Source organism: Somniosus microcephalus, chromosome 12 (assembly GCF_052327205.1).
Source record: "Somniosus microcephalus isolate GS21.2 chromosome 12, FLI_Smic_1.0, whole genome shotgun sequence".
In the NCBI taxonomy this organism is placed as follows: domain Eukaryota; kingdom Metazoa; phylum Chordata; class Chondrichthyes; order Squaliformes; family Somniosidae; genus Somniosus; species Somniosus microcephalus.
The window spans coordinates 227,395,323-227,417,756 of NC_140998.1; the positions used below are offsets into that span (position 1 = coordinate 227,395,323).

At 46.9% G+C, this 22,434-nt stretch overlaps 1 long non-coding RNA gene across 1 annotated transcript; it reads right to left on the bottom strand.

Annotated features, from left to right (window-relative positions):
- Positions 1-1,727: 1,727 nt before the first annotated feature.
- Positions 1,728-22,374, bottom strand: LOC147110226 (uncharacterized). Its single transcript, XR_015080404.1, has 2 exons — positions 16,737-22,374; positions 1,728-2,726 (listed from the first exon to the last, which is right to left on the bottom strand). It is a non-coding gene; the product is annotated as an uncharacterized LOC147110226 (long non-coding RNA).
- Between the last annotated feature and the right edge of the window lie 60 nt (positions 22,375-22,434).

The window sequence follows — 22,434 nt, forward strand, 5'->3', positions numbered from 1 at the left end:
TTACTTTCACAGCGCACTTTTGCACCCCTCCGACCCCCTCCTCACCTCGGTGACCCTGGCGGGGATCTCAACCTTCGGGAAGCCTGCACTTGTGTGGGCAAAATGGGGATAATCCTCTTATCTGCCTGTTAACTACCTGTTAACAGGCAGTTAAGTGGCTGTAATCCCCTTCCCGCCTCCAAGGAGACGGGACCCGGCACGGGTCGGATACCCGCCTCCTGGCAAGATGGCACGGAGGCGGGTTGGGGGCAGGTTGGGCACCCGCCCCCAAATTCTGCCATTTTCCCGCCTCCATACCCGCTTCTCCAGGGCTGGCAAGATCGCACCCAGAGAGTCGGGATAAATGGGTCATTTTCACTTTGGCAAACTGTAACTAGTGGGGTGCCGCAGGGATCAGTGCTCGGGCATCAACTATTTACATTAATGACTTGAATGAAGGGACTGAGTGTAATGTAGCCAAATTTGCTGATGATACAAAGATAGGTGGGAAAGCAAATTGTGTGGAGGACGCAAAGAATCTCCAAAGGAATATAGATAGGCTAAGTGAGTGGGCAAAAATCTGGCAGATGGAGTTTAATGTGGGAAAATGCGAGGTTATCCACTTTGGTAGGAAAAATAAAAAAGCAAATTATTATTTAAATGGGGAGAGATTACAAAATGCTGAGGTACAGAGGGATCTGGGGGTCCTTGTACATGAATCACAAAAAGTTAGCATGCAGGTACAGCAAGTAATTAGGAAGGCAAATGGAATGTTGGCCTTTATTGCAAAAGGAATGGAGTATAAAAGTAGGGAAGTCCTGTTACAACTGTACAGGACGTTGGTGAGACCACACCTGGAGTATGCGTACAGTTTTGGTCTCCTTACTTAAGGAAGGATATACTTGCATTGGAGGCAGTTCAGAGAAGGTTCACGAAGTTGATTCTGGAGATGAAGGGGTTGTCTTATGAAGAAAGGTTGAGCAGGTTGGGCCTATATATTGGAGTTTAGAAGAATGAGAGGGGATCTTATTGAAACATATAAGATTCTGAATGAGCTTGACAGGGTAGATGCAGAGAGGATGTTTCCCCTCGTGGGGGAATCTAGAACTAAGAGGCATAATTTCAGAATAAGGGGAAACCCTGTTAAATCGGAAATGAAGAGGAATTTCTTCTCTCAGAGGGTCGTGAATCTTTGGAATTCTCTATCCCAGAGATCTGTGGAGGCCAGGTCATTGAATATATTTAAGGTGGCGAGAGACAGATTTTTGAACGATAAGGGAGTCGAGGGTTATGGGGAGCGGGCGGGGAAGTGGAGTTGAGGCCAAGATCAGATCAGCCATGATCTTATTGAATGGCGGAGTAGGCTAGAGGGGCTGAATGGCCTACTCCTGCTCCTATGTCTTATGTCCTTATGTTCTATGTTCTTACACAGCAAGGTCTCACAAATTGTAATGAGATCAATGGCCAATTAAACTATCTGCTCCAAGTCACACTTGGACATTTAATGCTGTTGCTTCAGAATCACGGGGTCAAAATCCTGGGATTCCCTATACTGTATAAACCATTGTGAGAGCGCCATCACCACAAGGACTGCAGCAGTTCAAGGAAAAGGCCTACCATCACTGTCTAGGGATGGGCAATGAACGCAGTCTTGCCAGTGCCACCCACATCCCATGTACAAATATAAAAAAGGTCTTCAGAATGACACGCACTGTTTGAATTTCTAAGTGAAAGACAGACATCCATGCTTAAGGTAGATTCATTTTTTTAATTGTTAACAGAAAGAAAATAAGCCAGACATATAGTGATCACCCTTAATGTAAACAGATGTCTTTTCCTGATCTCAACTATGAAACAGAAAGCATTCTATATAACGTCATAATGTTTTAGTAGAACTGTATAAATCACCAGAAGCTTAGTTATTTCCTTTACTCACTTCAGTGAAAAATCTTGTAACAGAACTTCTGTTCCCCTGAATTGCAAACCTAGGATGAGTACATCCTGTTAACATTAAATCCTTGGTATTGCAATCTTCCTAACTGCCTTTCTTCTAACATCTAAACTACTTAACAAATCAAAATGAGTATTAAAAAGACATTTCATAATGTGTCGCTGATCCATTGTATATGAAAAGTGCACATCCACACTTAGTAACATTTTTAAATCTTTGATTATCAGGACCAAAAGAAACCAAATACAAAGATCACGCCCACAGTAAGTAAAGCAAGCCTTGCCACCGCTGTGGATCTGAAAACTTGTAGCTACAAGTGCTCTTATAAATTCTGTAAATTTGAGTTCTCTGATCCCAGTCCAGAAAAGTGATAAATATTCCATTGTTCAATAGGGAATGAGCAATTTCCAGTCTCCTATCAACCAAGTCCCTCTAATCTACAAACTTTCAGTCTCTCTTGCCGTATAAAAATTAAAAAATCCTGAAGCAAAAGCAGTGCAAAGAAAAAGTACTATCAATATAAAGTACTTCTAGCTAGCTAATGTTAGAAATTCCAAACTTGGAGGAAATAATCACAATTTAAATCTTTTCTATACCATGTGATTATATCTAAGGTTATGGGTTTAAGTCCCACTCTGAGTGCAGCACATTATCTAGGCTGAGAATTCAGTGCAGTGCACATCACTACTTTCTCAAGGAAATTTGCGATGGGTAATAAATGCAGCCTTGCCACCATCGCCCTCATCCTGAATGTGACTCAAGATGTGGTTCTTGTACCCTTCAGTGCAGCGTCAACCTGAAAATAAATACATCCACTGTCAGTCATCATTTATAACATAATCTGGACATCAGGGGTGTTAACTATTGGTGTTGCAGGGAGCCTCGCCAACTGGCAGAGCAAATTGAAAATTTGTGCATGTGATACCTACAATTTTTCATCATTTGTGCTGACAGTGGACGAAGCTCCCTGCCAGTGTACAAATCTCACAATTTATAGATGAATTAGTAATGTTTCCTTATTGAATGAGCTAAACTGTGTATGTCTTCAGTGTGTATTCACTCTGTAAAATGGGTAAAAATCTAATCATAATTGCCTGTTTATATAAAAAATGTAGGAAACAGAAATATTTAAAAAATCTTACTGCTCTCCAAATAACCATTATTATCCACAAGTTAAAAAGATCGACAGTTAACATGAGTATAAGTTTTCCTATTATTTGTTTATATGTTTTACATAACACACTTATTCCTCACCGTAAAACATTGCCCATGCTTCATAAATTTCAAGAGGATGAGCAGATGATCTGCTCCTGTGACATTGAGAATTCCACTTTCTAACCTGCTTCAGGTGGCACCTCATTAATGCAGGAAACCTGAGGTCCCATGAAGGAGAAGCTACAAGATTTTGCCTCTCCCTCAATCGGCAAATTGCCTTCCAAATCTGGCTCCACATCGAGCAGGTGACACAATTGCTGTGCCAATAATGAAAATCGGTCCCATGATCTCTGGACAATATCTCTGTCCAACAGCCCAACTGAGATTCCATATAGTGGAGCTTTGCAAAATTACTCGCTAGTTTTAGCGTTCCCAGTGTCCCTATGAATTTCAGAATGTAGGAATTTTTTAAATTCATTCTTGGGATGTGAGCATCGCTGACAAAGCCGACATTTATTACCCACCTCTAGTCACTCTTGAGAAGGTGTACTATAGATGCAGAAAGTGGTTTATGTTTAACTACCAAGGGCTAGAAATTGCGTAGCGCCCTGTTTGGGGCAATAACTTTTGCGGGAGCGCAATAGTATCGCCGGGCGCTACAAAATTGAATCCGACACAAACCTCCGGTTTAGCGCTCCAGGAGGGAAGTGGAACACTAAATCAAGCGCTACCACGTTCCTTGGAGCGCTAAATGGAGCAAGAGGGGCAGTAGCGGCAGAGCGCTGCACAATGTCCTGTGCAGCACTGCCGTATTCACAGGCTCCTTCCCTCCCTTAAAGGGAAGGGCCAATGCTGAGGTCATTTCAAGGTAAGGCTGGGAATGGTCGGCGACGGCACCTGCGATCCGCGAAGAGCAGCCCCAAGGACTCAGAGTGCAGGGCTGATCAATCGTGGGATGAAAAAAATTAAAAAACAGCACACTGGGGTGATAACAACATTTTGGCCTACCTGACCACCACTGCCTTTAATTAGTGCTCCCCAAGCGGCCATCCACGGTGACAATGCCTCCTGCAGCTGCCATTATTGATGCACGGCAATGCTGCAGGGAGCGGAAACGAATTTAAGATCCGGGGCGATAACGGGGCGCTGCGCAGCGGATGATGCCAATGCTAACCCGCCATGCAAGTTCGTGGGCATCGGTAATTTCGCCGCGCCCGGTCGGTAAGCCATTAGCGCCCCGTTATCTGGAGGCGCTAATGGGAGGCGCAAAGGAGGCCAATTTCTAGCCCCATGTAACAATAACTCAATATATTTTTTTCACTTTGTCAAATATGACCCCAGGGGTGTATGCATATTGTGAGTCCCAACCAGCAGGAAAGCTTAACATTTAACATCTATATTGTCAGAAATCTCCATACTAGAAGGATATGTTGATAGGGTTCGATGTAGTAGGGTGGGAGGAGGCTCATGTGGAGCATAAAAACCTGCATGGACCAGTTGGGCCGAATGGCCTGTTCCTGTGCTGTACATTATATGTAATTCTGTGAAATCTTGCTCACAGTGACAGCAAAAAATCCTCCAAACTTAAACAAAAATTCCACTGCCTTAGCACTATTTTTGAGACTGTACATTGGGTTATGATGTTTCAGCAATCAACCATTGCATTCAAAAACCTGCCTACTACTATAATAAAAGTGATTCCTTGCCACACAGTCACAGAGAACTGTTCACAGAATCACAATTACTATCGCTACTCTTCTGTGTTATTAAAAAGAAAACAATGGTACGTCTACATTGTGTGTTAAAAAGTTATATTCTCTTTGAAAAATGTAACATCACTGACAAAAAGTCTGAAAAATGTTGTTAACCTAAACTTAAAAAGCACTCATCAAAATATGATTTATTTTATATAAAAATGGTAAACTTCCTTATCTGCTGGAAGGCCTGTGAGATCAGGCTTCCACTCTGCACTGGCAATCTGTGATATCACCATGAGTAGCAACCCAGAGCAGCTCAAGGGGAAGCAACAGGAGGCCACAACTTCAGACCAACCTGCCAGCTGATTCATAGGAACATAGGAACAGGAGTAGGCCATTTAGCCCCTTGAGCCTGTTCTACCATTCAATGAGATCATTGCTGATCTGTGATCTAACTCCACCTACCCACCTTTGCCCCATATCCCTTAATACCTTTGGTTAACAGAAATCCATCGCGCTCAGATTTAAAATTAACAATTGATCTACCATCAACTGCCATTTGTGGTAGAGAGTTCCAAACTTCTACCACCATTTGTGTGTAGAAGTGTTTCCTAATTACACTCCTGAAATGTCCAGCTCTAATTTTAGACTATGCCCCCTAGTCCTAGACTCCTCACCGGCGGAAATAGCTATCTCTATCTCTATCTACCCTGTCTGTTCTCCTTAATATCGTGAAAACTTTGATCAAATCATCCCTTAACGTTCTAAATTCCAGTGGCATAGGAGAGTGAGGGATCTGGGACATCCGGCAAGGGTGTTCCCATTGTCCGTGGCCACTCAGTGGCGGAGCAGATGGCACAAGTGAGGTAGACCTGGAATCCAGGTTCTGAATTGTGGCCTGGCAGGCAGTTACTTCCACTTTCTGGGGAGGGGGCAAAAGTCTTCTGCTGCAGTATGCAGCCTTTGGGGCAGGTGGGTTCCTGTTGGCAATATTTAAATCAATAGATCTCTCCTTGGCAGGGTCAGCGGGACAGGTTCTGGGTGGGAACATCCTATCACTTACACCAGGCTGCATATCCTGTTGTGGATTTTGGGGATGTTTCGTTATAGGGCCTGACGTAATAAAACTCACTACGCACTTGGTTTGAGCATAAAGCAAGGCTTTAATCAACTTGTTTCAGAACATGGAGGTCGAGTTGTACTTCACTAGTTCCTTGTCTTACAAAATGTCCATGGAAAACTTGGCCGACGACCGAGTATTTATACTCCTTGGACGGTGCCACCAGTTGGCCGTCCAGCGTTATTTCACAAGTAGTTTCTTGATGAATGATGAGATTTATAACAGGGCCATCAGAGCCCTTCCTGATCCTATCTTTGCCTGAAATCCACATATGCACATCCAACAGGGGATGTTGATTAGTGATCGATTTTTCTCTTCCCTCACCTGTAAATAACAAGGACAATTGTGGTACCTCACTCACACCTTGGCTGAGATTTGCCTTCAGCACAAACTAAGACTCAAACCTGGAACCTAATGATTTGCATTGCACAGTGCTTCAGTACTCAGTGAACTTATACACTGCGACATAGGGTGGGCCCATTCTAAGGGCTCGGTTTTGTCATGGGGCGGGCTGGGGTCATGTCATCCGCTTTTCGTGTTATCCACCCGATTCCAAATCGATGTGGGAGAATGATGCGATTTTCATCTAATTGGGCAACTGAGTTCCAGCATAAGAACCCATGGCCCAATTAGTTTTTTCAGTCTGAAACTCGCCTCCGATAACGTCATCATTGCTGCTGCATTTAAGGTCTGCAAGAAGCCTTGCTTCTTCTGCAGACTGCCAACCTTTTGGCCTTTGCTGTGAGAGGGACCTGGAGGCAAAATGAGCAGCGGGAGACCTAAGTCTGCTCCCAGATTTGATGACGTTTCCCTGCAAGCTTTGGTGGAGGGAGCAAGAGCTAATAAGGAGGTGCTCTTCCCTTCTTCAGGGAGGAAGAAGCCTCCCCAGCAGACGAAGGCTGTGTGGATCCAGGTGGCCCAGGAGGTCAACTCGTTGTCACTGATCCGCAGAACCTGGCTTCAGTGCAGGAAGAGGTTTCATGACCTTCAGCGCACTGGAAAAGTAAGTATGACTTTCCCATCACCCTCAATCTGATCCCCACTGCCTCTCCTCACTAGCACTCAGCTTTAGCAACCTCTTCCTCCACATCCCCGAGACCGGAGAAGCAGCGGACCTGCGCGGGAGCAGCCCGAGGCGGCGGAGTATAAGAGGGAGCAACCAGAGGCACCGAGGCCCACAGCCCCGAGACCGGAGAAGCAGCGGACCTGCGCGGGAGCAGCCCGAGGCGGCGGAGTATAAGAGGGAGCAACCAGAGGCACCGAGGCCCACAGCCCCGAGACCGGAGAAGCAGCGGACCTGCGCGGGAGCAGCCCGAGGCGGCGGAGTATAAGAGGGAGCAACCAGAGGCACCGAGGCCCACAGCCCCGAGACGGGAGAAGCAGCGGACCTGCGCGGGAGCAGCCCGAGGCGGCGGAGTATAAGAGGGAGCAACCAGAGGCACCGAGGCCCACAGCCCCAAGACCGGAGAAGCAGCGGACCTGCGCGGGAGCAGCCCGAAGCGGTGGAGTATAAGAGGGAGCAACCAGAGGCACCGAGGCCCACAGCCCCGAGACCGGAGAAGCAACGGACCTGCGCGGGAGCAGCCCGAGGCGGCGGAGTATAAGAGGGAGCAACCAGAGGCACCGAGGCCCACAGCCCCGAGACCGGAGAAGCAGCGGACCTGCGCGGGAGCAGCCCGAGGCGGCGGAGTATAAGAGGGAGCAACCAGAGGCACCGAGGCCCACAGCCCCGAGACCGGAGAAGCAGCGGACCTGCGCGGGAGCAGCCCGAGGCGGCGGAGTATAAGAGGGAGCAACCAGAGGCATACCAATCCAGGTTCCGGGAGAGAGGTAAAAAGTAATCCAAGTGTGACGTCAGCAGGAAGCAGGTAAGTGATTGGTTGGTGAGTATTTCTCTCTTTTCAATACAAGCTTGAATTCTGTGGTGTTAAATTTCTAGGGTCTCTGTGTTGTAGTGGGGACAGTTGGTAAATAAAGCGCCCCAGAGTATACCTGTAACTGGGGTGTTGAATAAATTTTAAAATTAATTAAAGGAGTAAGTCATGGCAGGAGAGCTCAGACCCGTGTTCTGCTCCTCTTGCTCCATGTGGGAAGTCAGGGACGCTGCCAGTGTCCCTGACGACCATGTGTGCGGGAAATGCATCCAGCTGCAGCTACTTGTAGACCGCATTGCGGCGCTCGAGCTGCGGGTGGATGAGTTTTGGAGCATGCGCGATGCTGAGAGGGTCATGGATAGCACATTTAGTGAGTTGTTCACACCGCAGAGTAGGGCTGCACAGGCAGAAAGAAATTGGGTGACCATCAGGCGGAGCAACAGAGGCAGGCAGGAAGTGCAGGGAACCCCTGCGGACATCCCCCTTTCAAACAGGTATACCAAGTTGGATACTGTTGAGGGGGATGACTCACCAGGGGAAGGCAGCAGCAGCCAGCTTCCTGGCACCAGGGATGCTTCTGCTGCTCAGAAAGGGAGGAAAAAGAGTGGGAGAGCAATAGTGGTAGGGGATTCTATCGTAAGGGGAACAGATAGGCGTTTCTGTGGCCGCAAACGTGACTCCAGGATGGTTTGTTGCCTCCCTGGGGCCAGGGTCATGGATGTCACTGAGCGGCTACAGGGCATTCTTAAGGGGGAGGGTGAGCAGGCAGAGGTCGTGGTCCACATTGGGACCAACGACATAAGTAGGAAGGGGGATGAGGTCCTGCATCAAGAATTTAGGGAGCTAGGTAACAGATTAAAGAGCAGGACCTCAAAGGTTGTAATCTCTGGATTACTCCCAGTGCCACGTGCTAGTGAGTATCGGAATAGGAGGATAGAGCAGATGAATGCGTGGCTAAAGAGTTGGTGTAGGGGGGAGGGTTTTACTTTCCTGGATCACTGGGCCTGCTTCTGGGAAAGGTGGGACTTGTACAAGTCGGACGGGTTGCACCTGAACCAGAGCGGGACAAATATCCTTGCGGGGAGGTTTGCTAGCACTGTTGGGGGGGGTTTAAACTAACTTGGCAGGGGGATGGGATACAGAGGGGAGCTGAAATAGGGGGTGATGTGCTGCCAATTATAGAGAAAAAAACAAGTCAGCTTGGTAGACAGGGCAAATATATAAGGGCAAGGTTGGATGGCACCTATTTTAATGCAAGGAGTCTTGCAAATAAGGTGGATGAACTGAAGGTGTTGATAAACACATGGGAGTATGATATTGTTGCTATCACGGAGACATGGTTGAGGGAGGGGCAAGACTGGCAGCTCAATATTCCAGGGTACAGAATCTTCAGGCGAGACAGAGGGGGAGGTATAAGAGGAGGGGGTGTCGCAATATTAATTAAGGAGTCAATTACTGCAGTAAGGAGGGATGATATATTAGCAGGTTCCTCTAATGAGGCCATATGGGTGGAGCTTAAAAACAAAAAGGGGGCAAGCACTTTGCTGGGAGTGTACTATAGGCCTCCAAACAGTCAGGGGGAGATAGAGGAACAGATATGTAGGCAAATCTCAGAGAAATGTGCAAATAATAGGGTAATAATAATGGGGGATTTCAACTTCCCCAATATTAACTGGGATAGTCAGAGTGTGAAAGGCTCAGAGGGTGTAGAATTCTTAAAGTGCATCCAGGAGAGCTTTTTGAGCCAGCATGTAGAAAGTCCTACAAGAGAGGGGGCGGTACTGGACCTAATTCTAGGGAATGTGGCCGGCCAAGTGGAAAAAGTGCTAGTAGGTGAGCACTTTGGTGACAGTGACCATAATATGGTGAGATTTAAGGTGGTCATGGAAAAGGACAGGGATGGGCCGGAAATAAAGGTTCTAAATTGGGGGAAGGCCGATTTTAATAGGATAAGGCAGGATCTGGCCAAAATGGACTGGGATCAGCTACTTGTAGGAAATTCCGCATCGGAGCAATGGGAGGCTTTCAGAAGGGAGATTGAGATCATACAATGGCAACATGTTCCCGTAAAGGTCAAGGGTGGTTCCAAAAACCACAGGGAACCTTGGATGTCAGGGGATATACGAGAATGGATTAGGAAAAAAAGGAGGGCTTTTGGCAGATACAAAAGGCTAAAGACGGAGGAAGCCCTAGAGGAGTATAAAAAGTGCAGGGGGATACTTAAACAAGAAATTAGGAGATCAAGGAGGGACCATGAAATAACACTGGCGAGCAAAATAAAGGAAAATCCTAAGATGTTTTATAAGTATATTAAGGGTAAGAGGATAACTAGGGAAAAAATAGGGCCCATTAGGGACAAAAGTGGCAATCTGTGTGTGGAGCCGGAAGATGTAGGAGGGGTTCTAAATGAATTTTTTGCATCTGTTTTCACTATGGAGAAGGACGATGTAGACATAGAAATAGGGCGGGGGGACTGTGATATGCTCGAACATATTAACATCGAGAGGGAGGAGGTATTGGCGGTTTTAGCTGACCTAAAAATGGATAAATCCCCAGGCCCGGACGAAATGTATCCCAGGCTGCTGTGTGAGGCAAAGGAAGAGATTGCGGGGGCTCTAACACATATATTCAGGACCTCTCTGGCCACAGGGGATGTGCCAGAGGACTGGAGAACCGCTAATGTAGTACCATTATTCAAGAAGGGAAGTAGGGAAAAACCGGGGAACTACAGGCCAGTGAGCCTAACATCAGTGGTAGGAAAATTTTTGGAAAAAATTCTGAGGGACAAAATTTGTCTCCACTTGGAGAGGCAAGGATTAATCAGGGATAGTCAACATGGCTTTGTCAAGGGAAGATCATGTCTGACTAATTTGATTGAATTTTTTGAGGGGGTGACTAGGTGTGTGGATGAGGGTAACGCAGTGGATGTGGTATACATGGATTTCAGTAAGGCCTTCGATAAAGTCCTGCACAGGAGACTGGTCAAGAAGGTAAGAGCCCATGGAATCCAGGGTGCCTTGGCACATTGGATACAAAACTGGCTTAGTGGCAGAAGGCAGAGGGTGATGGTCGAAGGTTGTTTTTGTGACTGGAAGCCTGTGGCCAGTGGGGTACCACAGGGATCGGTGCTGGGTCCCTTGCTGTTTGTGGTCTACATTAATGACTTGGATATGAATGTAAAAGGTATGATCAGTAAGTTCGTGGATGATACAAAAATTGGTAGGGTGGTAAATAGTGAGGAGGGTAGCCTCAGTCTGCAGGATGATATAGATGGGTTGGTCAGATGGGCGGAACAGTGGCAAATGGAATTTAACCCGGAAAAGTGCGAGGTGATGCACTTTGGGGGGACTGACAAGGCAAGGGAATACACAATGAATGGTAAGACCCTAGGCAAGACGGAGGGTCAGAGGGATCTGGGTGTGCAAGTACACAGATCCCTGAAGGCGGCGGAACAGGTGGATAAGGTGGTAAAAAAGGCATATGGGATACTTGCCTTCATTAGCCGAGGCATAGAATATAAGAGCAAGGAGGTTATGATGGAGCTGTATAAAACACTGGTTAGGCCACAGCTGGAATACTGTGTGCAGTTCTGGTCGCCACACTACAGGAAGGATGTGAACGCTTTGGAGAGGGTGCAGAGGAGGTTCACCAGGATGTTACCAGGGCTGGAGCGCTTCAGCTATGAAGAGAGACTGGGCAGATTGGGTTTGTTTTCCTTGGAGCAGAGGAGGCTGAGGGGGGACATGATTGAGGTGTTCAAAATTATGAGGGGCATAGATAGGATGGATACTGAGGAGCTTTTTCCCTTAGTAGAAGGGTCAATAACTAGGGGGCATAGATTCAAGGTAAAGGGCGGGAGGTTTAGAGGGGATTTGAGAAAGAACTTTTTCACCCAGAGGGTGGTTGGAGTCTGGAACTCACTGCCTGAAAGGGTTGTGGAGGCAGGAACCCTCACAACATTTAAGAAGCATTTGGATGAGCACTTGAAATGCCATAGCATACAAGGCTATGGACCAAATGCTGGAATATGGGATTAGATTAGACAGGGCTTGATGGCCGGCGCGGACACGATGGGCCGAAGGGCCTCTATCCGTGCTGTATAACTCTATGACTCTATCCCATTTGACACTGACATCCCTGCACCCTTACCCATTCCCTCTCTCTCTATGGTCACAATCACCTAACTCTTCGACTCTGCAGCCCTCACACTCCCTATCACTGTGATGCTATGAAAACAACTTACAAAACACAGGGAGGGCCCTTGGTCTTGCCACCTCACTCCAACTTTGTCTCCTTCTAAGCATCTATGCTTTGGATTCTCTACACTCACTCCTTCATTCTCACTCAAACTCCACTTGTCTCCCTCATTGCAGGAAAAGAGAGCTCACAATAAGAGGGAAAGAGCGAGGACAGGAGGAGGGCCACCCTCAGTAGCCCACCTCACCCCTTGGGAGGAGACGGTCCTGGAGATCGTGGGACTCGAGGATGATGCACAAGTGGGGGGCGGACAGACGGGTGCATCAGAGAAAGCTGGTGACAGAATAGTTTTTCATCTCTCTCATTGACATTGCATGAGTCGCTGATAATGATTCTGAAGCTCTAACAGATGGACTTATGATCATCTGCAATATGCAATGTGCATGTAACCTTAGCCTCACATCTCTGACTCTTTCCTTTACTCCCCCACAGGACCATCGCAAGCATCCGTCCCCACTATCCAGGAGGAACAGCCTGAGCCTCCAGACTTCTCAGAGGAAGCTGCAACCTCTGAGGGCGCAGCGTCAGCAGAATTCAGCCAACCCAGCACCAGCGCAGACACTCACACCTTAATGGGACCATCGCGAGATAGACTAGTGATGTCACCTGATGTATCACAGCTCACAAGTGAGCATCAGCAGATTGTGGAGACAGGAACAGCAGTGGAGAGTCCTAGTCGGAGGGCACAGGACTCTCCCAGCTCGGCTCAGGTGCATGTCGACCCTCTGCCTCTGGGTCCATCCAGGAGAACAGCGGTGCTGGAACTCCAGGAACAGGAGCAGGAGTCTCTGGCAGGTTTTGTCTCCAGGGTCGCTGTGAGTGTGGAGCGAATGGAGGAGTCCATCGCGAACATGAGCAGAGCCTTTGTGGAGTCATTGGCGAATGCACACAGCACTACGGAAAGGATGGCAACCTCCGTGGAAAGGATGGCTACAGTAGACGAGAGGATGGCTACAGCCATGGAGGAGCTAAGTCGCTAGAGTGTAGAAAACATGGTGAGTTTCAGAATAGACTGACATCTCTGGAGGAGCGATGGTCAGCTATTGAACAGAGAAACCAGACCTTCATGGAAGTCCTTCTGAGTAGGACTGCCAGTGCAGATACAGGTCCTCATGGCCCGCTGATGTGCAGCAAGGTGCTCTGAAGCCACTTGCAAGTGCTGAGGTGGACCTGACCCATGAGAGGGATGTTGGTGGCAGAGAACAAGGAAGTGGGGGCTCCTCTCCAAGCGCTCACACTTCCATGCCACTGCCAAGTCCTCGGTCAGAGCCCCACCAGAGTCCCCACCCAACTGAGATCGGCGTCTCAACCCTTGCACAGCCGCAGGAGCAGCAGACTGTTGCCGAGCCCTCAAAAGTTCGCAACCCCAGAGGACGCCTGCCAAAGGTGTCAAAACACGAGCAGCAAGAAAGTGAGCAAGGGGCCTCCACATCTGCTGATGCCAAGCAGGAACCACCACGTAGGAGCATGCGTAAGAGAAAGATACTGCACAAATAGTCACAAGGGTAGTCACTTGGGTGAAATGTGATATTTAAAAATTCTGACGGCAACTGTTGCAGTTGTGGCGTGTGTCATTTCGCTAATGGGACTTCCACATTGAGGGCTTAGGATTACTTGTAATTGTCAGTATGGTGGTCAGAGTGCTAGGAATCTGCTGGTTCTTGGCCATTGTCGATGCTCTGGTAAGAAGCTGCGAGGCAAAAGTGCTTGATTGGCTAGGCTAAGCAAATCTGGCCAAGATGAGTGTGTTCCTTGCATCCCAGGCAGCAATATTCTCGCATACTGCTGCCGCTGGTTGATGGGCCTCTGCACGATGTTTGTTTTCGGTCTCCTCCTCCTGCTCCTTCTCATCTGAGGAGGATATGTGAGGGGCCACTTGGTCCTCAGGAATCTGCAAGCCACGATGCTGTGCCATGTCGTGAAGTGCGCAGCAAACCACGACGATTCTGGAGACCCTGGCTGCTGAGTACTGCAGGGCTCCACCTGATCTATCCAGGCATCTGAAGCGCATCTTCAGCAAGCCTATGGTTTGCTCGATTATGGACCTGGTGGAAATGTAACTGTAGTTGTAGCTCTCCTCAGCTTCATTGGATGGGCTCCTCAACGGCGTCATTAGCCACGTCTTCAGGGGATAGCCCTTGTCTCCAAGTAGCCATCCGTTAAGTTGGTCTGGCGGACTGAAGAGCGGAGGCACACTAGACTGGCGCAGTATGAAGGAGTCATGGCAACTGCCAGGGTACTTGGCACAAACATGCAAAATTTCCTTCTTGTGGTCACACACCAGCTGTACGTTGAGGAAGTGGAAGTCCTTGCGGTTGACAAAAATACCTGGAATGGGATGGGGTGCCTTAAGGGCCACATGTGTGCAGTCAGCGACGACCTGCACCCTTGGAAAACCTGCCAGATTAGCTAATCCAACCGCACGCGCCGTGACACTAGCTGATCCTTGGAGAAATGGATGTGATTGTGCGCGATGGCAAAAAGGGCATCGGTTACCTGCGTGATGCAAGTGTGTGCGGCCGCCTGGGAGATGCCGCTGATGTCTGCTGCTGATCCCTGGAATGAGCCTGAGGCAAAAAAGTTCAGTGCGGTGGTGACTTTGACGGCCACTGGTAAGGGGTGTCCACCTGCTCCTCTGGGCTCCAGGTCTTGTTGCAGCATTGTGCAGATGTCACCCACTACCTCTCGCGAAAGTCAGAGCTGCCTTTGGCACTGCTGCTCTGTCATGTTGAGGTAGCTGATCCTCTGTCTGTAGACCCTGTTTGGGGAGTATCTCCTGCGCCGACGGGCTTCCATGCGCTGGTGCCTTCTGGCCTGTGCAGTTTCAGGTGGGTGAGCAGCAGCTTGGCGCTCCTGTTGTTGCTCCTGCTGTTGGTGCTGCTGTTGTTCAGGCTCCTGCTGCTGCCGCGGCTGGTCTTCGTCCGAATCTGATGTCCAGCAGGAAAGGAAATAAATGGTTCCCATGCTTCTGGTAGATGTCTCAGTTGAGGAAGCGCTCAGTCAAGGTGGCGAGAGGGGTTTCCCAGGAGGTCACACTGGAGATGGGTGTCAGGCTCCAAACTTCCACAGCTATAGTTATGCCTGCTAAAAGTTCCCCCAGACCTGAGACAACAAAGTCCTGCCACCTGCAAATGATGGCTGATCAAACCTCCTATTTAATGGTGGAGCTGCAGCTGATAGTCAGCAATCCAATTGTGCTACCGCCAGGTTTCACCGTCGTGTTTCAGAGGAGGCATGCATCACGTGGGAAAAGGGTTAAAATCAGAAAGGCCTCTCAAAATGGGATTATAGAGGCAATTCAGTGGTTGTTAAGGGCCTTAAGGGCCTATCCCGCCTCTTGGAGGTGGGACGGAGACGGGATCAGAAACCATGCATTTGGGAAAATTGCTTGGAGGCGGGATGGAGGCGGGGTCGGGCCCGCCCGCCACTTTTTGCCCGCCACTTTTTGCAATTTTAACACCCCACACGCCTCCATTCCCGCCTCCTCGGGCCTGGCAAAATTGAGCCCTAAGTATCTTAATATTTCATATTTTGTTTTCTATTTTATTTTGGGCTCATCCAGGTATGAGATGTTAGTATTGTGGAATGGAATACTTTCCCCATTGTCAACATCATGCAGTAAAGGGCAACTGTAACACAGGCGAGCTACAGAATAAAACTCCTCCTACTTTGCTCCAACATTGAGGCTATTTCCAACCTCAACGGATGCACCAGTATAAATTTTTCTACTTCCTACTCCAGCTATCATTCGAACCAAAAATTCTTGGCCCTTTTGGCACATTCCCACCGTCACTCCACAAATTCCACCATAACTTCTGGCATTTTATGCTATCAGTCAAATTATGGAAGAATCAACTAATATCAACAGCTGGCATTTGTATAGCTCCTTTAACATTGAAAATTGCATCTTCGCAATTTACAGAGGCACAATTGGACAAAAATCAACACTGAGCCAAAGAAGGAGGGATGATTAAAAGCTTGGTCAAAGTGGTAGGTTATAAGGAAGGTCTTAAAGGAGGAGCGAAAGTAGAGGGAAAGTGGAGGTGTTTAGAGAGGGAATTCCAGAATGTAGGGCCTAGGCGGCTGAAAACATGACCACTGGAATTTGTCGCTCCCTGAGCTACAGTGAAAGTTTGTATTCTAACAGCCTATTCATACAGACCCTCTTCTTTGAAGATTTTCCTGTTCTGTTGAACTTTTACAAATAATTTATCTACAGTCAGCTTTCAGGTGATTTTCAAAACACTCATTTGGCTGTTTTCCTATCACCATACATGTTCTGATTAAAACAGAAAATAAAAACCCTCCCCAAACACCCAAGCAAATCTCTCGGTCACATTAAGAACTCCCTTCCACACACAGCTTACCTTTAATGTGCAATGTGAATGGGTGGAAGTAATGCTGGGTGAGTTTTCTGCCCAAAGATTTGGAAATGCTTCAATAATACCACAGGCCCTCATTAGCAAGTAGGATGCAAACTTAATTAAACTCTCGCTCAGAAATCTTAATTAAGCATGCATTCACTAGTAAATGAGGAAAGATGTCTAGTTAAAGGATTAAGCCCAGTCAGAAAATGAAAATGAATGGGATCAGATAAAATCGCTGGATGTTGCTTTTCCCAGTTACTACGCGCCCAGCTGATGATAGTAAGAGTTTTCCTATCAGGTGGAAATTTCAGCTCAAAATACAAAATTCTAGCATACCATTTTGATCATATTGCTGAAGTCAGACTTTAATTCTTTATTTTCCTCAATTTCAGTTACTTTCAATTCATTTTTCAGAGATGTGGTCACCAGCTGCCATATTTTTGGCTTTGGATCCTTGCCCCGAGTTTTAATCTTTCCTTTGAAGGACTTCCATCTAAAATGAAAGAGAATTTGATAGTTAGCATATTTTACTTAACGAAAGGAGTGCATTACAGAACACAATTATCAGATTATTAATTATCAGCAGCAGCAGCGGCGGTGGCAGTGCGGACCTGGGAGGAGCGGCGAGGCGGCGGCGGGGATACCAACTCAGCACCGGCAGAATTTTCAAAGAGTGACGTCAGAAGTCAAAAGTGACGTAGGCATAAGGGGAGGGAGCTGATTGAGGCCAATGTCGGGAGCGGAGAGAGCGGCGGTACAAGGCTTACCAATCTCACAGACCGGCGGCGGCGTTCCGGAGCCAAGTCACGATTCAAAAGTGACGTGGCCAAGAGGAAGCAGCTGATTGGGTGAGTACGGCCAGGTGAGTATTTATACTACTCCATAGTTTGACAGTTAAGATTAATAGTTTATAAAATTTAGAAGGTCTTAATTTTTGTGGTTATAGTTTCTACGGTCCCTGTTGTGTATCGGGGAGTGCGAGTAACCAAGGGCCCTTGAGTATATCATTTAATTGTAGTGTAATTAGTGGTATTGATTTGATTTAAATTAATTTGAATTAATTAAAGGGTAAGTCATGGCAGGACCGCTTGGCCCCATGGCGTGCTCCTCCTGTGCCATGTGGGAAATCAGGGACACTTCCTATGTCCCTGATGACCATGTGTGCGGGAAGTGTATCCAGCTGCAGCTACTGACAGACAACATTGCGGCACTGGAGATGCGAATGGATACATACTGGAGCATTCGCGATGCTGAGGACGTCGTGGATATCACGCTTAATCAGTTGGTCACACCGCAGCTAATGGCTGCACAGGCAGGAAGGGAATGGGTGACCACCAGGCAGAGTAGTAGGCGCAGGCAGGTAGTGCAGGGGTCCCCTGTGGCCATCCCCCTCTCAAACAGATATACCGCTTTGGATATTGTTGGGGGAGGTGGCTTATCGGGGGAAGGCAGCAGCAGCCAACTCCCTGGCACCGTGGGTGGTTCTGCTGCACAGGACAGGAGGAAAAAGAGCGGGAGAGCTATAGTGATAGGGGATTCTATTGTAAGGGGAATAGATAGGCATTTCTGCGGCCGCAAACGAGACTCCAGGATGGTATGTTGCCTCCCTGGTGCAAGGGTCAAGGATGTCTCGGAGCGGCTGCAGGGCATTCTGGAGGGGGAGGGTGAACAGCCAGTTATTGTGGTGCATATAGGTACGAACGATATAGGTATAAACTGGGATGAGGTCCTAAAAGCTGAATATAGGGAGTTAGGAGGTAAATTAAAAAACAGGACCTCAAAGGTAGTAATCTCAGGATTGCTACCAGTGCCACGTGCTAGTCAGAGTAGAAATAGAAGGATATTTCAGATGAATACGTGGCTAGAAGAATGGTGCAAGGAGGAGGGAATCAAATTCCTGGGACATTGGAACTCGTTCTCAGGGAGGTGGGACCAATACAAACTGTACGGTTTGCACCTGGGCAGGACTCGGACCGATGTCCTAGGGGGAGTGTTTCCTAGTGCTGTTTGGGGGGGGGGGGGGGTTTAAACTAAAATGGCAGGGGGTTGGGAACCTGTGCAGGGAGACAGAGGAAAGAGAAGCAAGGATAGAAGCAAAAGACAGGAAAGAGAAAAGCAAAAGTGGAAGTCAGAGAACTCAAGGGTTTAAATCAAACATGGCAACAGTAAATAATAATTCTAAAAGGTCTAAGAGTGTTAAAAAAACAAGCCTGAAGGCTTTGTGTCTTAATGCGAGGAGCATTCGTAATAAGGTGGATGAATTAGCTGTGCAAATAGATGTAAACAGATATGATATAATTGGGATTACGGAGACATGGCTCCAGGGTGACCAAGGCTGGAAATTCAACATCCAGGGATATTCAATATTCAGGAAAGAAAGGCAAAAAGGAAAAGGAGGTGGGGTAGCATTGCTAGTTAAAGAGGAGATTAACACAATAGTAAGGAAGGATATTAGCTCTGATGATGTGGAATCTGTATGGGTAGAGCTGAGAAATACCAAGGGGCAGAAAACGTTAGTGGGAGTTGTGTACAGACCCCCAAACAGTAATGCTGAGGGTGGGGATGGCATTAAATGGGAAATTAGAGACGCGTGCAATAAGGGCACAGCAGTTATCATGGGTGACTTTAATCTACATATAGAATGGGCTAACCAAATTAGTAACAATACTGTGGAGGAGGAATTCCTGGAGTGTATACGGGATGGTTTCCTGGACCAATATGTCGAGGAACTGGAGATCAGGCCATCTTAGACTGGGTATTATGTAATGAGAAAGGATTAGTTAGCAATCTTGTTGTGTGAGACCCCTTGGGGCGAAGCGATCATAATATGATAGAATTCTTCATTAAGATGGAGAGTGAAGTATTTGACTCAGAGACTAGGGTCCTGAATTTTAATCGAGGAAACTACGATGGTATGAGGTGCGAGTTGGCTAGAATGAATTGGGGAACATTTCTTAAAGGGTTGACGGTGGATAGGCAATGGCAAACATTTAAAGATCGCATGGATGAACTACAGAATTTGCTCATCCCTGTTTGGCATAAAAATAAAACAAAAAAGGTGACTCAACCGTGGCTAACAAGGGAAATTAGGGATAGCATAAGATCCAAGGAGAGGACATATAAATTGGCCAGAAAAAGCAGCAGACCTGAGGATTGGGAGCAGTTGAGGATTCAGCAAAGGAGGACCAAGGGATTAATTAAGAGGGGGAAAATAGAGTATGAGAGTAAGCTTGCAGGAACATAAAAACTGACTGTAAAAGCTTCTATAGATATGTGAAGAGAAAAAGATTGGTGAAGTCAAGTGTAGGTCCCTTGCAGTCAGAATCAGGGGAATTTATAATGGGGAACAAAGAAATGGCAGACCAATTAAATACATATTTTGGTTCTTTCTTCACAAAGGAGAACATAAATAACCTCCCAGAGATGTCGGGGAACATAGGGTCTAATGAGAGGGAGGAACTGAATGAAATCAGTATTTGTAGGGAAATGGTGTTAGGGAAATTGATGGGATTGAAGGCCGATAAATCCCCAGGGCCTGATAATCTACATCCTAGGGTACTTAAGGAAGTGGCCCTAGAAATAGTAGATGCATTGCTGGTCATCTTCCAAAATTCTATAGACTCTGGAACAGTTCCCATGGATTGGAGGGTAGCTAATGTAACCCCACTATTCAAAAAAGGTGGTAGAGAGAAAACAGGGAATTATAGACCGGTAAGCCTGACATCGGTAGTGGGGAAAATGCTAGAGTCCATTATAAAAGATGTAATAGCAGAGCATTTGGAAAACAGTGACAGGATCGGACAAAGTCAACATGGATTTACAAAATGTAAATCGTGCTTGAGTAATCTACTGGAATTTTTTGAGGATGTAACTGGTAAAATAGATAAGGGAGAACCAGTGGATGTGGTGTATTTGGACTTTCAGAAGGCTTTCGATAATGTCCCGCATAAGAGATTAGCGTGTAAAGTTAAAGCACATGCGATTGGGGGTAAGGTACTGACTTGGGTAGAGAACTGGTTGGCAGACAAGAAGCAAAGCGTTGGAATAAACGGGTCTTTTTCCGAGTGGCAGGCAGTGACTAGTGGGGTATTGCAGGGATCGGTTCGAGGACCCCAGCTATTCACAATATATATTAATGATCTAGACGAGGGAACTAGATGTAATATCTCCAAGTTTGCAGATGACACAAAGCTGGGTAGGCGTGTGTGCTGTGAGGAGGATGCTGAGAAACTCCAGTATGATTTGGACAGGTTGGGTGATTGGGCAGATGCATGGCAGATGCAGTATAATGTGGATAAATGCGAGGTTATCCACTTTGGTGGCAAAAACAGGAAGACAGATTATTATCCGAACGGCAATAGATTGGGAGAAGGGGAAGTGCAATGAGACCTGGGTGTCCTTGTGCACCAGTCGCTGTAGGTAAGAATGCAGGTGCAGCAGACGTTTAAGAACGCAAATGGTATTTTGGCCTTCATAGCGAGAGGATTCGAGTACAGGAGCAAGGATGCCTTGCTGCAGTTGTACAGGGCCTTGGTGAGACCACACCTTGAGTATTGTGTGCAGTTTTGGTCGCCTTATCTGAGGAACAATGTTCTTGCCATGGAGGGAGTGCAGCGACGATTCACCAGACTGATAGCTGGGATGGCAGGAATGACATATGAAGAGAGATTGGGTCGATTGGGCTCATATTCGCTGGAGTTTAGAAGAATGAGAGGGGATCTCATTGAAACTTATAAAATTCTAACAGGACTAGACAGACTAGATGCAGGAAGGATGTTCCTGATGGCAGGGGAGTCCAGAACCAGGGGTCACAGTCTAAAGATAAGGGGAAAGCCATTTAGGACAGAGATGAGGAGGAATTTCTTCACCCAGAGAGTGGTGAACCTGTGGAATTCTCTGCCACAAAAGGCAGTTGAGGCCAATTCATTAAATATATTCAAGAAGGAGTTAGATATATTTCTCAAGGCTAAAGGGATCAAGGGATATGGAGAGAAAGCAGGGACAGGGTACTGAATTTGAATGATCAGCCATTAAATGGCGGAGCAGGCTCGAGGGGCTGAATGGCCTACTCCTGCTCCTATCTTCTATGTTTCTATATCAGATTATAATTAACATATCTGTTTACCCACAAGTTGGTAGGTTGGTAGGCAAGTCTGGAGAGATGTGTGAAATTTACTTTTGATTTATGCCAAGAGATAAATGACAGCTTCTTTACAAAATTATTTAAAACATAGTTTAAGGTATGATTCAAATAGATCACACAGTGCAACACCCACACCATCTGGCTGATTTGAAAATATATAGATAGAAACAAACTAATGAGTAAACAAAGTTATAGTTTATAAAGAGTTTGGGTGTTGTGGTTTAGGAATTATTTATATGTTTAATTTGTTTTAAGCTTTCATATTGCAATCTCCAAACTTTCATAATTATTCAGGTACCAGGTAATACGTGAACTGGAAAATTTAATGGTGAGCACTGTCCAGCTGGACAGCGTGTGGCGTTGGTCTGTGAGATTAGGAATTGACATATTGAAACCCATATCCTACCAACCTGTGGAACAATTCAGAGTAGCACATGCCCCACATGCTCTCATGAGTGCTGACACGACAAAACTCGGCTGATATACAGAAAGGCAGTTCCACGGCATGATAAAAGGGAAACCAGGTCCACTTTCAAGGAGGAAGTACCTTCCCAATGGTGGATAGGCTTTGAGGGATCAGAAGGTGAGCCACTTGTTGCAAAGTAACCAGCCTCGGCATATTCTTGTAGCCAAGGTGCTGATGTGGCTGGTCCAATTCAGCTTCTGGTCAAATTCAGCTTCTGGTCAATGGTGTTGGTGGTCAGGGACATATTGCCACACTTGCCTCCTCTGTAGCATGATTACACCTCTTCTGCACTAAAAGGGTCTGACATTTCTCTATTACACAATTCACCAGCATTTGGGGATCTCACAGGAAAAAGGTGCTTTTCAAAGTTGCGGCTCAGTCATTTCTGATACATTCTGCACACTCTTTAGCTGGATTACCAACCT